This window comes from Trichoplusia ni, chromosome 12, assembly GCF_003590095.1.
Source record: "Trichoplusia ni isolate ovarian cell line Hi5 chromosome 12, tn1, whole genome shotgun sequence".
Taxonomy (NCBI): Eukaryota; Metazoa; Arthropoda; class Insecta; order Lepidoptera; family Noctuidae; genus Trichoplusia; species Trichoplusia ni.
The window spans coordinates 13,201,606-13,215,645 of NC_039489.1; positions in this window are offsets into that span (position 1 = coordinate 13,201,606).

Here is a 14,040-nt window from a genome sequence, read left to right on the forward strand (position 1 = left end):
ACTTGTGTACTGGGTTAGGGTTTATTTTGTATACCTTATGTATGTATGTAGGCATTATTTTATGACGTGATGTTGTAAAATAGATCTTTACCTTGAACTATTAGTTATTTCCTGTTTTTACAGTAACATTATTGCAGTACTTATGAAGCTGTAATCGCCTAGTAGCAGGAACGCATCACTGCCAAGTCAAAGGTCCAGTTTTCGATCTCAAAGAATGATAAATATCTCAAGGTTCCGTGTTTTGGAAGCCACGACAAAGTTATACCTGCGTTTGACCTCTCTATGGTCGTGTTGGATCGCAGTTCTATCTGTCTGTGAGCGTAAGGGAACAGAGATTTGGTTTTGCCCACAGCTTATTTGGAAGATATAACCAGCCTGTTTCCTTCAAGTGGAACTGGAAGAAGAAAGGGGCCTTTGCCCTACAGTGGGACACTATGGCTGGTTATAATAAGACATTTCAGTTCTTTTGCATTTAATTTATGGAATGCCGAATGCTTTTGACATTTGAAGAACGTTAAGGTGAATTTAAAGTCAAATAAAACAAATAGCGGACAGAATTTTCATATACAATAGTAATAATGCACAAAAAAGGCCATAATTTATTATTATTACGCTACAACTAATTATATTTTTTGCGCGTCTCGAAAACGTAATTATGATAATTAATGAGACTTTGTGGTTATGTATTAAGATTGCAAAACGTCTCACCTGTAAAGAAAGTAATAAACACTAGATTTCACAACGAAATCCGTGACATTTAGCGAGATGTGAAAATAAAGAAAGATAAAGTTTTAAAAGTCTTGGGCTATCTTGGTTTAGCCTTGGAAATGTTTTTACATATTGCATGAAATGTGTTTTCATAGTTACATACGCAACGAACTACTGAAGAATTTCAAGTGATAATTCAAGATTTTGGAGTCGAATATTCTCTGTTTCTCAAAGGTTGGTCCATATTAAATCTCCTTATGCCAATCGCTGTATGTTTTTGAATCCTACTAATATCATAAACGCAAAAGTTTGTATGTATGGATTTTTGTTCCTCTTTCACACACACAGATAGTTTTTAACCAAGATTAAAACTGGAAATATTTTATCCCGATTTTAGGGTCCCGTGGGATCATCTTAGTTTTATAGCGGGCGGGCATCAGCAAGTAATTCATATTGGCCAATATAAAGTGATTAATTTATCAAAATCATTTGTGTTAAAACTAAATCCAACAAAGCTGTTATTGATGCGACTGCAACCTTACTTTCTTTCCATTCCAAACCTATTAATACACCAGCCAGGAATTCAGTTCTCAGTAGCCGCGTTATAATTATACCTTCTTGGTCCACACGGTGGCATTTAGTGGCACCTTTAACCTGCACTTAATCACACACGACGCTCACCAACACTTGCAATACGTTGGTATAACGTACTGGGCTGTCACAAGCATGATGAAATGCTTTGGATTTATAGTAAGCGATTTAGAAGATATCCTAGGATTATCTTATTGCAGTAAATGTTTGGCACAAATTGTATGATTTGGAACTCCAAGGATGATATGTGACGTATAGATCAAAATCACAGTTGATATTTTGAAGTTAATAAAACAAGCGCTTTTTGCCCGTCCAAGAATCCTAGTATTTATCCCACCCTTCGCTGCTTAGGTCCCCTTGCTGAGAAGAAACGGCCCATGCACGGCTACCCACAGCATAATTTCATTTACTATACCCCACACCATTCAAGCTATTATTAGTTATTAATTGATTGAATGTTTAGGAAATTAAACATGTCCGATCGAGTAGTATCTGTTTCACCTTTCTTCTAATAAAACCAAACCTACATGAGCGTTATAAAATTAGTTATAATCTTTACAACTTCCTCTGTTATATTTGACATTTTCGATTAATGTTAAGCAACGTTTTATTGTGAATTTATTAGTATAACACGTTTCTAAATACCTAAACAATCCGGTTAATAGAGAATACCGAAATTTGTAATGCGTATTTTAAAAGCAATTTCCTAATCAGTAGGTATAATAGAAGAAAGATTTACAGTTTATGATTATCCTATTTGAGAGGTATTTACAAGTCCTCAAGTAGATCCTATTTAAAAGCTATTGGCTGAAATCGCTGGAAGAAATGAAGGAAGGCTTATGGCTAACAGGAACACAGTAAGAGCTACCTAAATATTTGAAATAGTCTGGAAACGATAAGAGGTTACCTCCGGCAACGCTGACACAAATGCAGCTTTTAATCTCTCAGTATTTTTTGGTTGATAAGGTACAGACTTAGAAGCAGATTCAATAGAACACGTACCATAGGTGAAACATAGCCTATTTGATATTATATAGTCCGGAAAAAAAAACCTCACGGATTAACAGTACGGTGTACTGATTCCATTCAACACACAATGGACAAGTTGCGACCAATCACGGCCATTCAGCGTTCGAAACAGTTACGTAAGTATTTTAATTCAATAAGGAATTCTATTAGCGGCTAAAATTAGGTATGTCTGTGGAAATTTGGATGCGGGTTCCGAGAATTGTGAATTCTTGAAAATTGGCAGTGAACTAGGTTTACTAGAATTGTTTGGATGGTTTTCCATTGTAATGTATGTAGTACATAGTCTACAAGGAAGACCTTTAAGTCCCAGCGAGTAAAGATATAAAATAAAAATCTCCATTATAAGATTGTGTAACTGGATCAGGGATAAGACACAAGGTTGGATATAGATTTTAATAGTTTAGAAATTTTGTTGCTTAACGTTTTCAAGGAGACAAAACGGACTGCCTAACGAAATACTATACTCAGAATTTCTAACCAGTGACTAGGCTTCCAAGAACTCGTATGACATAAACTAAACACACACAACAAAACCGCAAATCTCCATTCTATTCCATTTGTATTCCCAATACATTTAATTCCTAAGAAGCAGTTAACACAGAAGCCATTCGAAACGGGTTTATTTGAAAATCTGCCAAATGCGGTCGATGTGACCGAAAAACGGGCGGCTGAAGGTTGTGGGAACTATTAAGTAATCGCTCGATATCTGTGTGAAAACACGAGATTTACGAACGACCTTGCGCGAGATATGCAATACATTCGGCGCGATGAATGAAAGCGTTTACGTGTGTGTTGAAAATAAATTGTGATTTCAGTAATTCATAATTGTTAAATTTAGTTTTTGGCTATGTAATAGTTGAATTGGCTAATGTATTGTCGTCATTACAGCGCATTGAACCTAATGAAACTAAAATTATTACGATTATTCGTCATATTTTTTGGCTGATGTGATATAATTTCCGCTGAGAACAAATATTTATTTGAATCACAGAAATTACTGCAAACGATGTGTAAAATTTCTAAGCAATAAATCCAGTAGTTTACAGCATTGCTTTCAAATAAAGAGAGAAACTAGAAAACTCCAATACATGATCAATAACAGATTTATTACAAATACTCCAAATTGCGTGAGACAACCAACGGACCGGCAACATATGACGGTGTAATCAAATAAAAACCAAATGAAAACCGATGAAGTATTAAATGCTAATGAGTTTAATATAAACAGTGTACGCTTGAGTGGACTAATTAGTGTGATAAGTAGGAAACTAAGCCACAGCGTAAAAATATCAATATCGGATGTAAAACAGCCAATCAAGATGGTATGCAAAAGATTGTGGTTTATGGGTTTTAAATTAAGTGTAATTAAAATTGAGTATTCTACATTTTAATCGAAATTTAAAGATTAAAGTGGTAATTACTGGTATACTTTGTCGACAAGAAATCTTAAAGAGGTTTAATTTTCACTGAATTCCAGACTTATTAATAGGTTCCATAAAATGGAAAAAATCCGTAACAATAAACGTCACGTTAATCAGTAGCAATTGCATCAGTGCAATCAAATATGACAATAAGCACCTACCTAGGAGAAAAACAAAAGCTTCGAAACAAAATAAAGAAAAAAGAAATTGTATTCGCGTCACAGCCATTTCACAACACAAAATAAAATCCACACATCTCTTCAATATTCATAGCGTTATCTGTGGCGAACACAAAAGGTATATAATAAGACGCATTCAGGCCCACATTACTGATGCAGCAAGCAGATCCATCATTATGCATACCTTGCGACGCATGCTTTGAAAATGTCCTTGCGTACTGCCAACTTACAGATACCGTATCGAAGGACCAAGGACCGTACCTTAAGGACCAGAATCCGAATCTAAGAAGTCCTTTTAACTTTGCAAATCTTTACCAAGCCTCATGGTTCTGCATGACAAGGTAGAAATAATAACGGGGTAATTTTATCGCAAATGTTTAGCACTTGTTTTCATATAGCTAAGTTGACAATTCCGAGTGATTTAACACTGATTGTCGTAGGCAAATGCTAAGCTGGTAACTTTCTTGTCTTGATTGCGAGTCTGTTAGGACCAGTAGACAGTTGTTTTGATCTGTAAGATAATATAATAGACGCAAATGCGACTTGTGATTTACTGCACAAACCTTGTCACGAAGAAATGTGGAGTAGTTATGACCTGCCGTGACTCTCTCAAGATGTTGATAAAATGTAAGCTGTCCTGCTTTGGACACTCTAAACGATCTTAGGACTTAGATTGATGTATCTGATCTGACTTATAATTACAGTGCATGGCTGTGTTTACTTTACTCAGCTAAGTACTTGCTACAAACATAGGAGTGACAAAGCAGTCTGTCGGCGCAATTGTCATTTTAATTCAAAGCCCAGACACCTATCCTTCCCGGAAGGGTGCTTCCATTAAACAAATCATTGAAAAATGCACTTTAACCCCAAAGCTTTGAGTTCAAAACAGACACAACGGGATATTCATCACAATAACAAATGAATTGCAGTCTTACTGCTATTAAAATAGGATTGGGAATAGTTTTTTTTATATTCATGAGAAGGTCTACGTGCTTAACAGCTGTTTTGTGTGACTAGACCCTTTGTTTTACAATTTTCGACGACGCCAAGGACGGACAAAGGACCTTTTGTGGGATTTCATGAACAATGAGATGGGTTGCTTGGAGTACTCTAAACAAGGAAAAAAACTACCGCTGTGTATACCCCGTGTTTTAAGAACTCGGATGAGGTTTAAAGTTAATGGAACCAGTTTGTAAACTTTAAGAAATTAAAAAGCTGCGATAAAATTTATTTTAGTAGTGACATTTATCGACGTTCAATAAGTAGTTGGTTCCATTACCTGGTCAACATTTATAAGACGATACAAAGTAATTTTATGGCACAGTAGCTGTGAATACAGATGTGGGTTTAACTGACTCACCATACAAATTTTAACTAGTGATTGTAAAATAACTCCGTATACAATTCTAAGCCGCTTGCAGTAGGTCGATGGTTTTAAAATCACTTCCACGAGTCATTTTAAATAACGGGCTAACCTTTATAACGTACCAAAAGATCCATCTTTACTTGCAATATGACGATTTATTATAAGTTATGCGGTCAGTTTTTTCTCCTAAATTTTATAATGTCATAGAAACAAATACTAAAGCCCTAGACTCACATGCATCTTACGCAAGTTAACATGTAACAAGTTATCAAGGGGTTAATCTCGTATGGTTAATGTGAGAACTCTAAAACAATACAAGTAAAATCAGGAAGGCACGGCTCATCGGTCTAATGACCACCATTTTCCCCCAACCAGGTACCAAAGAACTCCGAGCCACCTACAAAATCCCCCATAACAACAATAGTTGTTTGAGGAAAGGAGAGAGGGGCAGGTCTTTCTATTTTGGATGTGGGTACCACGCGAGTCGGCCATTTCTTGCGCGTGATTACATTTTAACCTGTGGGAACAACTATAAATAGGATATGGTGTAATTTGTGATGGAAAAAGTGTGTAGAAGTGGCAAGTTTTGTATCGAACAACTCTTAATGTATAATATGCACAGAGTGTTCATGACCATATGTGAGCATGCTTCACAGCTACATACGAACCGCTATAATTTACTCGAAAGCGAAGGTAAGGCTTTTAGTAGGTAAATTGGTCAAAGCACAGCTATCTGACTGACCGCATGGTAGCTGTCTTCTGGAGAATCTTCCACGTCTGTTCACATCACCCTTAATAGAAGAGAAACTGTGTCGTTTCTTGCTGAAAATTAATCTATGCTATCTAATGTGTTGTAATTTCATTTAAAACTGCTCTCTTTACATATATTCGATTCGCTATTCGGATAAAAAGACCAATACTTTGCTCATGTTATTTTCGGCGTCCACACTTACGTGAAGAATTTATTCAGAAGCCTTACTATTTAAATTTGTAATAAATAGAGAATGTTTTTTGTTACATAAAATGGACTTCGGATAAAATATGAACGTGCTATTGTTGTTCATAATTGAATAGGCACGAGTTGGTGAAGTTAACAATGAAATACCGCAATTCAAAAAGAGCTTATGATCAAATACGATGTTGGTACTAAAAAATACTTTTTGTAAATTGTAACCGGTCATAGCTTGAGCAAAAAACTTATTGATTCAAAATAGATTAATTAAAGTGTCAATCAAACGTGAATGAAAAAAAAAAACGCTACCACATTGTTAAAAAAGTACATAAAATGTTAAGGCCCGAAAATTTACGTACTTATATTTCAGTACTGAGTACAGATACAGCGTAACATAGCAATCATCGTAAGTGGGCAGAGTGTGTGAACATTTTAACATAATCCGATTTCGTATTCAAGAACAGAAAGACACACTACCTTTAATATTACTTATTCTTACCGAAACACAATAGGTACCTAAAATTTCAACCTAAATAACACCATTAACGTATGTTACAATGTAGACATACCAAATAACATTGCTCTTACTGTGCCATCGAAACGTTGAGATAATTGCAAATAATTGCGTGTATTACCTACGATTGTAGCAGGCTATAGTAGGGCGCGACAGGTTGGATAACTAAGCGATTGCGTAACTCACTTACCTAATAACTTAAATACACTTCAGACTAGTTTTACTGCTTCACATCAAGACGCTAACTTTGAATCAAAAAGTGTTGTACGCCTGATAAAATCTTCATAGCAATTTATTACCGAGATTCTATTAAAATGTGCATCAGATATTTTTAGACAGGTAATTAAATAATTATGATACTGCCGCTGAACATTTATGTGGAGAGTTAATCTTTTTAGATTATCTGACGGCTATTGAATGTACCTCTAGTGACACTCAATGATAGTTAATGAATATGAAGACTGGTATTAAGGGGCATTACGCTGTTGATGACTAACCCTGGATAATCAAGTCCTATATAATAATGTTCTTGTTGCAATACTCACTTCCCTAGCTAGTTCTAAGATCTCATTTATAGTTAACTTCCAAAGAGGTAGAGTCATCAATCCTAATAACAAGTTCGTTTAAAAACTTTTCTAGGTTATGGTTGCTGTACAAGTTAATTTTAAGTTAACAAGTACTAAAGTTTTTGATGACTCCAGTTGATTAAACAAGATACCCTACAATTGAAGTTCTGGTTTTAGTTATAACTAACGTTCAATTATTTCCACCAAAGTTGATAAACTTGAACTTAAAATTACTAATCGTGGTCAACCGAACATGTTTTGACGATAATCCGCTGTGACGAAAATAAACCGGAAACTTGAATTAAAACAAGTTTACATCGTGTATTCATAGCTTTACACTTTTAGTACCAGGCCGACCTTGCGCGGTACCTCTCACTCCAGTACCATTTAAATGGCTATGGTATGTGATAAGTACTGCTGCCATTCGATGTAATACAGATAGTTATTGCAGTTTATAAATGTTCCTGATTGCCTCTCTAGGTGCGAATTATCGTGCATGTTACTCAAATATGGGACCTAATGGCTGCCAATCTTACACAACCTGATATGATTTGTCTCAAAGGGCTAAGTAACGCTTGAGTTTCTTGCGATGTTTCTTCTGCTTCAGCAAGACCTTTAAAGAAGTGGTAAAGAGTGGGCGTATCTGGGTAATGTCGATTATATTTGACCTTTAAAAAGTGCTGCTTGATAGAAAAAATTCACCACTAGAGATTACCACTTCCCAAGTAGGTAATCTCAAATTTCTCCAACACATAATTGTTTTAGATGCAGCCTCTCGCTTCCACACCTGCTAGAATACTTCAAAAGGTGGTAGGCTAACTACACGTCAAGCATTAAAAGATAATGGACGACGTGATTGTACCAAAGACCTCAAAAACGGTAGCGGACCAAACGGTGCTACATTTATAATGGTAATATACTTGTAAACTGATTGCGGCCGAGTTGCTTTCTCGTTAACATTCTAGCACAATCCTGATTGGGGAATAAAGGATGTGGCGGTGATATGAACCGGTAGTCTTATGGCCGAATAATGAAATATCTTATTAATTTTAAGCCACCGTTAAGTCTCATGCCGTCTCTATCACTTAAACTTCTAAATTAGTGACAGATAAAGTTTTAGACATTTTTAAATTTTGTTACAGTTTCATTTTCGGGAGTTTTTTAACTAGCTTTATGGTGAATGGTGCTGTCAAATAGACATTTGTAGACAGTTAAAAACAAAAGCTGAGAGGCTTCATGATCATCATCATACACAGCATCCATAGGTCTCCCCTTTCTCGGGCCAACTTCTACGGTCTTGTACCAGCCTCATCCAGATTAGATTCGAAACCTTTACTATGTCATCGACTCATCTTGCTCCAGGACGATCGACGCTTCTTTTGCCTTGCCTTGACCACCATTCAATTGCGTTAATCATGCCAATTACCCAACAAGTCTTATCATAACAGTCAAAATTCGTCATACATCGCTTTTTTAAAACAACCACGTGTTTCTTCATAAAAACGTTCTGTCGTAGCAAGCGAACATAAACTAAATAATAAAATGTAACTCGCGGACGCAGGATGTTCACTAACGCGTGTTTATGCGCGTGCGTTCTAAATCTGGCAACACCTGGCTCCAACGTAAACATAGCGGTGAATGGACGAATTATTTTACACCGTTCATGGATTCTTCTATCCTTACGTTTTAGACCTTATTTTTCAGATAAAAATTGGATGCAAGGTCTATGTCGCAAATACATAGTCTGATTTGAATTTTTAATATTGATCAAAGCATTTTTTTTTTATGATAAAATTGCTCAAAAAGCCAAAGGAAGAATGGATTTTTTCGTCACAATATGAGAGTCTTATTTAAACGTTGTAGTTGGAAGTTCCGATAAACTATTCATACATATATGTAGAATACATATGTATGAATAGTTTTCATACATATGTGTAGAATATACTCAAAATGTTAGCAACGTAACAATAAATAAAATAATACTTCAAAAGTTTGCAAAATACTCAATCTAACATCCACATAAAGAATCTCGAATAAAAATGTTGACTCAAAAGACCACCGTTACATCAACTTGAACAGGAAACATTAATTAAGATAAAACCTCAGTGATTATCAATAATAAGGACATTCCCTTTAATTAAAACTAAATAAATCTAAAAGGCATCCTGGAAACCGCTTGTCCGAGTTTATTTTTTCTAAAAATCTTACTCATGCTTACCAATAAGTCGCGAATGTGCCTCACTTCCTGGACAAATTTACTTGCACTGAAACAAGATTTCCTTGTTGATTGAAATTGTTTCTTTATAGCTTTGTTTTGGGTTTTTGACGTCTATATGTTTTCTAGAAGATCGAGTATGTTTACAATTACATGTTTTTAGAACATTTTGCCTTACTATATTTAACGGTGATGTTTTCCTTACTGTCTTACAATTTGATTGTTTACCAAAACACTCACGCACCAAGAAATTTAGCCATGGTGTGGTACAAATACATCTAATAGAAAATTGTCGCTCATCATTTTATTTTTCAAAATAATTTAAGTCAAAAAAAGTACCATAAAAATCTACTAAGTACCAGGCCATCATAAAAACTAGGAAACCCGCACAAAAATTGTCTCAAGAGAACATTATCACTAACAATGTTGACAGAAAGAAATTAGAACTGCCCACGTCAATGATCCCAGGTTAGTTAGGAACAAACAGACAGACGGACAAACAAAGCGCCCACCCCTTCCGGCTTGTTGTATGCGTGTGCGCATGTTCTACGCGCATTATGGGACGATTGTCGGCCGATAATAACATGTGGTGCTTAGAATTAGGATAATTAATTGTTTTGAGGTTATTTATAGTGTATTGTACCCTTTTAAGCCTTGACGTACAGATTAACAGAATTTATATTGCCTACTTCGTCGTGTCCCTTCAACTGGGGTATATATTATGCATAATTTGTTTTTTTAATTATATGTTATTTACTACGGGCTCATTCTTCTTTTAATAAGTTTGTAGGTTTAAAAGTTATTATTGTCTTCAGTGCTTTCTAAAGAGAAACTAACACATACGTGGGTGGTAAAAAAACCCAAATACCAAATCCCAAAAACTTATGCATAATGACTTTTTATAGGCTCTCAAAGAAAAGATGCTTTTTACGGTCAATTTCACGGTATTATAATAAAGATCATCGTTTATCAAATAAGAGCAATACTTTCACATTATATGACAAATTAAAGCCTCTTAAAAATACTTGCAATAAAGTGAGACCTATAATAAATATTATTTTTTATCGTCGAGATATAATCCTGAATGACGTATGATTATTACCTGGCAACGAATTCCTTATTTAATCGTTTAATTAATTAATTTTGTTAACTAAACAAGAATTATCATAAAGTATGAAAATATGCGACGACGCGGTTTAAAAAGGTGCGCGGTTTACAAATGTTTATTTGAAAAGGAATATTAATTCTATAATTAAGGCCTAAAATCAAGCGTTCATGTACTGGGTCATAAAAAGTATGTTATTTATGTTAATGGTAATAAATTACAGAATACTTGCATTAATATATACTGTCAATGTGAACATCAACTTGATAATTACCCAAATTAATATGAAAGTTTAAAAAACAATTTGTGAAAAAACACAAAGTGATAAAACACCGGTAGCAATAAACTGTAGCACGACGTATACATTTATGGTAGCACCTTTAAAATAATCCGGACATGACGTGATCGTAAAATTATCAATAAAGTATTTTATTAATTTCTTACAATCTTTAAAAATATTTAAAAGATGTCACGTTCACTAAAAGATGTTTCTTTGACTAATCTCCTTAACTCTCAGTCTGCGTTTCATTTTCGCTTGGTACTTTGAGACTACAAGTTGAAGCAGCCCGCCACTAACTCTTAAAGAAATACCTTATATTTAAGATGGAAGTCAGACAACGCACTACATGGTGTAGAACAGCATCCCTCTTCCACTAATACTTCGCGTGGCGGTAGGCCTTCAGCAGCTTAAACTATATAAGATACAATCAACCCAACTCAATTGCTAGAAACCAAACACATTTGCTCAACAAACGGACGAAAAGGCGTGAACTTACAAAACTAATATAATGCCCGACAATTATGGCGGCGTGGCGAAACAGATAACACCAGTTCTCACAGCGTAACCAACTTACAAACAATACGGTTTACGTCATCCGAGGGTATAAGCTCTAATGTAGGAGACAACAGGTCGTGGACTTCGGTTTCGAAAACAAGTAACAATGACCCAATGTCGTACGAATTTTGTCCAACACTACATCAAAGAACCTAACTCGTACGAAAATTTGTTGCACGAACGCGACATATCGCGGTTTTGATCCCCGCGTAGGACAAACATTTGTGTGATCCATAAACGCTTCTGAGTCTGGATGTCTTTGTGCATGTGACTTGAATGTTTGTAAAACCCCCCGCGACACAAAGGCTAAGTTCCATAATTCGGAGTGGTTTTAGTAAATAAAAATAAAAAATCTTACATGCTAACTTTTTAAGTAATAATGACCATCGGTTTGATCGCACAAACAGTTCCTATGTTTTTGTGATACTCTGTTGTACGTAGCGGTTGTTTTTGACGATTGTTGACTGGTTAGTCCCTCTAAGCAAATGCCTCTCAATGTCCTGTTTACTTACCTACTTAACATCTAAATAAGATTACTATCTAACTTCCGTTAAAACCTTTGACCAGTAATTTACGAGGACTCAATCTCTTACTTCCGGGAAGTGAGAAGGCACCGTTACACAGATCAAGAAAGACCACATAAATACGATTTCGTGAATAAACCTTTTTTCTTTAAGTGGCGACATCGTTAACACAGAAAACTCGGAGTTATGGGCAAATATTGATGGCCTCTCAATTGTGGGTTTATCAGACTATGGGTTATATTAATTGCGATATAAAACAAGCAAGTAATTGTAAATAACAAAATAATAACACTTCAGATTTTGACTGCGCGGACAGCGAAGTGGTTGACGTCACCATGCCGATCCCACTGTGTGCGACGCGTATTGCGTTCGATCCTGAGGGATAAGCGTTTGTGTGATCCACGTTCTTGTACTGAGTCTGGGTGTCTTTGCGCATGAGACTAGAATGTTTGTGGAACCCCCCGCGACACATCAAAAATTCCTTATTCTGTCAGTAGCTTCAAAAAAAAGAAGAAAAAAGGGTCTTACAATTATTTAAATGCACGGCCTGGTTTTCTACACATCATCCATCAGTGAAGTGCCAAACAAAACCAAAGTTGCATTTCAAAATATATCCATGAAACAAACTGTATACGCTCCGATATACTGAAAGCTCAACGAATCCTGATCGCAATGACCCAAAAAAAAAGTCGACCAACCTTGGATTCGATGCATCGCCTCATTGATATCATGACTAACAGTTGGTACCGTATAAGACATAATGCCAAGAAATTGGTCCAAGTCGATATTTTACGCCGATTCCGATCTGTGGGCGTCACCTTGACTCGGGTTAAAAGAGGTCGACGAAAGGAGGCGTGCCAACCAAATTTATTTCTGATCAGACGCACATCTTTGACTGAAAATGGTATCAGTCTTTTACGATGAAACTGGCATTTATGTTTTGGAGAAAGAAGTAACGGTTGGTCTCTATTGAGGTTTAACTCGTTTCATACTATAAACATACTTAAAAGACATTTATAACTCAAAGTATTTCCCACTAATTCAAGTCTGGATGTGCAAGCGATCCCTAAAATACTCTTGATTTTTCCCTAGTGTAACACGCCCTTTTATAAAGATGAAAATTACATAGTCAAGCTATTCAAACTCTATGCTTTGTGGTAAGGAGTTTCGAATGTCAAAATAATATAAAACACAAAAGAGGGAACTTGGCTTCAAGCCAAAAATGCATTTCAGGAAAGGGTTGAGTAGTTAGGAATCCGAAATAGCCTTTTATGTTCAAATACTGTCTATATTTTACATTAACAAAGAAGAAGACGTTTTACGTCCTTATAAATATAAGCTTGTCTAAACAAAAGCAACACACTACTGTAATAGTAGTATTAAGTCCACAAGACTGCCAAGTGTTTTGGGTTCGAATGGCACGCATATAGTTCAGAAATATGTACATAATATATCACAGTTTCCATTTTACATAAGGCGCAAACATTTTTGATATCTAACCTTAGTTCTCGGAAACGATTGTCCGCTATAATATGCCCTGCGCATTTGGTTGGTGATTTGCAACAGGTCGAAATTAGTCAGGACACATAATCATAATTTACAAAAATCCAGGGCTTGTGGTAATTTCTGGATATTACTATTTGTGTAGAAAAAAACTAACATAATCCCTAGCAACATTTTCTTAACATACAATACATAAAAAGTCATAATTTTAGCGGTAACGTCTTTTTACTATGATTTAACGTCCACAATTAATATTCCTGCAACGTTTTCATACGGACGTCAATAAAAAGCAGCCAGTGATGTCAGAATAGCAATTACATTGAAATGTTAAACAACCACAGCTTGTCTAGACTATTGTGATATAACATTAATATGAAATATTAATATTCTCTGCACAACACAATTAGGATATTGGTAGAGAAACAATACGGTGAGGTAAGCTGATTCAATTCGAACAATAAGAATGATTATCGCTGGATTTGACTAGACATTCTGGATATTACAGGCAAATGTATTGGATATTAGATAGGCA